The sequence below is a fragment of the Bufo bufo genome, chromosome 8 (assembly GCF_905171765.1).
Source record: "Bufo bufo chromosome 8, aBufBuf1.1, whole genome shotgun sequence".
Classification (NCBI taxonomy): domain Eukaryota; kingdom Metazoa; phylum Chordata; class Amphibia; order Anura; family Bufonidae; genus Bufo; species Bufo bufo.
The window spans coordinates 158,274,353-158,277,530 of NC_053396.1; the positions used below are offsets into that span (position 1 = coordinate 158,274,353).

The following is a 3,178-nucleotide window of genomic DNA, read 5'->3' on the forward strand; positions in this document are numbered from 1 at the left end:
TCATATATTCCCCTTACCTATACCCACAGAATATCTCCCCATACTGTTTAAATACTGGTGTATTTGCCATTTTTATTCATTGGCATGATAGTTTGCTATGCATATATACCAATTGCTCCCTTGGATGTTCTCATTTGTTCTGGTTGCACACATACTCCACATACTGTTAGACAGACACGTGTCATTTGTTGTGTACTCTCCCTCTCTGAGAGGTTACTTTTTAGGATAATCCTTATTATGCCTTACACACTTATTTGGTGGTTTCATCAGTTGAGGGAAACACTATAATGAATTTAGTTACTGTAAGGGATCTCTTTTATCGTTGAATGCAATCTTTTCTTCATCTCAATGATCGCTATAATTGCCCAGACTTGGAAGTCCACTATGTCTCCAGAAGACAGCTTTTCAGAAAAGCCACAGCATATTTACTGTATAAACAATGCCTTTCTTCGTATCCTCCGATTTTTCTGTGCAGTCCAAGGCAGCAGGAGGAGGTGTGCTGATTCACATTCCCCCGTCTGGTTGGACGAACTGCTGCGACGCTCCGCCTGTGGGAGTGGTTGCTTGCTTCTTATAGAGCGCACTGTGGCGGCATCGCTACGGCCATCATAGTGCCGGGGCTACGTTTGGCTGCATCTTTATATCAGTAGCGTGCATCACTGATTTGTTTTGCTCATTCTGCTATTTTGTTTCACTATTAATCAACATGCGCCGACTCATGATGAATGGCTGGTAATTTAGGATGCAATTTAGAAACAAAATTACCTATGTAGCCTGTTAGTATAGAGGGCGAATGGAATAAGAACCATATGTAGGGCAAACACCGACTTGATAGGCATCTCTAGCTGCAGTTTGATTCAAGTGAGCATAAAAGTGAGCTCAGGTGATCAGCTTAGGGTTAAGAGGTGTGTAGTGGTATGTGTGAGTCAAGTCAGCCTACACTTTTAAGCCTTCATATCAGTGGGAAAAAAACAATACAAAAAGTCCACACCATTCACGCTACCCAAAAGAAACTGATAAAGTGGGGTTAAAGTGTGTGATGGCCATGTGATTCCCCCTGTTTGATATTTAAGAGACAGACAGCTAATTGAAATTTACATTTTTATCAAGTGTTTTGAATAGAGTTTTTTGTTTTATTTTACAATTGAGCTCTATCGCCATTAAAGTTAAATTGGAGATTCTGGAAGCCTAAAAAAAAAAAAAAAAAAAATTTTTTTTTCAATATACTGTTGTAAATTCATAAAGTTTCAAAGACTTTAATTGCAAATACTCACAAGACCCTGACCGCCGCGATCTCCCCGACTTCCTCTGGTGGAGGCTTGAGGACCTCTCTGTGAGGCAACGGGATGAGATGGCTGTGCTCCACCCCCACTTTCCTCCTCTGCTGTTTCTTGTTGGCTGGGATGCACCTCATCTTTAGATGATGACTGCGAGAAAAAAACACAAAGAATAATTAGAATACTGAGAAAATATTACAGTGGGACTTGCTATAATCCAATTCGACATACCGTAGCATTTCGCCGATGTCGGCGAGGATTAGGGCTCCCGGCCTCACTTGAAGAAGATATGTCTATTAAAAAAATAATAATAATATTTGAACTTATCACACGACAAGCAGACCCTTACTTTCCATTTATGGAAATTTAGAATGGCCGGCAGGCTGGCGTGAAGGATGGCAGGCGGTAAGGCCGTCAAGCTAGCAGGCGGGAAGGCCGTCAAGCTGGCAGGCGGGATTTTTTTTTTTTCGTTTCTAAAAAATGAATACGAGGAATGTAAGTTATATTCTTGTACCTATGACTACTACTCCTTGCATCCCCTATATACTTATAGTACCAGCAGTCCCTATGTACTTTTGCATAGGGACTGCAGGTAGTATAAGTACATAGGGGATGCTAGGAGTAGTAGTACCTAGGACTGCAACTCGTAGCAACCCCTATGTACTTATACTACCAACAGTCCTTATGCAATAGTACATAGGGACTGCAGTTAGTATAAGTACATAGGGGATGCTAGGAGTAGTAGTTCTAGGTACTACTACTCCTAACATCACCTATTTACTTATAACATACAGCTCCTATGTATAAGTACATAGGAGCTGCTTATATATTTTTTTTATTCTTGCACAAAAAAAACTACAAACTTTATACTAACCTTAAATAGCGTGCTGCCGAATCCCTCTCAGGCTGGAACAAAGAAGCAAACAGGAAGCTGCGAAACCAGCTCCTCCTATATCTTGGTGCCGGCGCAGACCGGAAAACTGGATCCGGCGACGCAGCAATTTACGGAACACTTGGTACTGGATCCGGCATTAATAAATCTCAATGGGAAATTAATGCCGGATGCATACTCTGCAGCATTGTTCCGGAATTTTGGCACGCTGTGGTATTTTGTCCTGTCAAATACCATACAAGGGACGGAACGGAATACATCCTGATGCATACGGAACGGATTGCTTTCCATTCATAATGCATTAGGACAAAACGGATGTGTTTTTTTCCGGTATTGAGACCCTTTACCAGATTTCAATACCGGAAAAGAATAACGCTAGTGTGAATGTACCCTTAGGCTACATGCACACGAACGTTGTTTGTTTCCGTGTCCGTTCCGTTTTTTTTTTTGATAGGGTGCGGACCGATTAATTTCCATGGGTCCGTAAAAAATGCAGACAGCACACCATGTGCTGTCCACATTAGTATGTCCGTTCCGTAGCCCCGCAAAAAAAGGGTCCATTCACACATCCGTGTGTGTTTTGCGGATCCACGGATCCGCAAAACACGGACAGTGGCAATGTGCGTTCCGCATTTTGCGGACCCCACATTGCCGGCACTAAGAGAATATGCCAATTCTTGTCCGCTATTGCGGACAAGAATAAGACATGTTTATTTTTTTCAGGATCGGAATTGCGGACCCGGAAGTGCGGGTCCGCAATTCCGGATCGGGGCCGCACGTCGTGCAGCCCCATAGAAATGTATGGGTCCGCAATTCCGTTCCGCAAAATACGGAATGGAATTGCGGATGTGTGAATGGAGCCAAAATATAACATGTCCTATTCTTGTCCGTTTTAGGCATTGTTACAATGGATCCGCAAAAAAAAACGCATGGCATACGGATGTACATGCACACGACCGTTGTGTGTTTTGCGGTCTGCAAATTGCGGATCCGCAAAACATGGATGGCG

The 3,178-nt window shown here is 42.8% G+C and overlaps 1 long non-coding RNA gene across 1 annotated transcript; it reads right to left on the minus strand.

Moving 5' to 3' along the window:
* Window positions 1-1,141: 1,141 nt before the first annotated feature.
* On the minus strand, window positions 1,142-1,870 carry LOC120978015. The gene is made up of 3 exons (XR_005774030.1): window positions 1,509-1,870; window positions 1,275-1,427; window positions 1,142-1,188 (listed from the first exon to the last, which is right to left on the minus strand). It is a non-coding gene; the product is annotated as an uncharacterized LOC120978015 (long non-coding RNA).
* Between the last annotated feature and the right edge of the window lie 1,308 nt (window positions 1,871-3,178).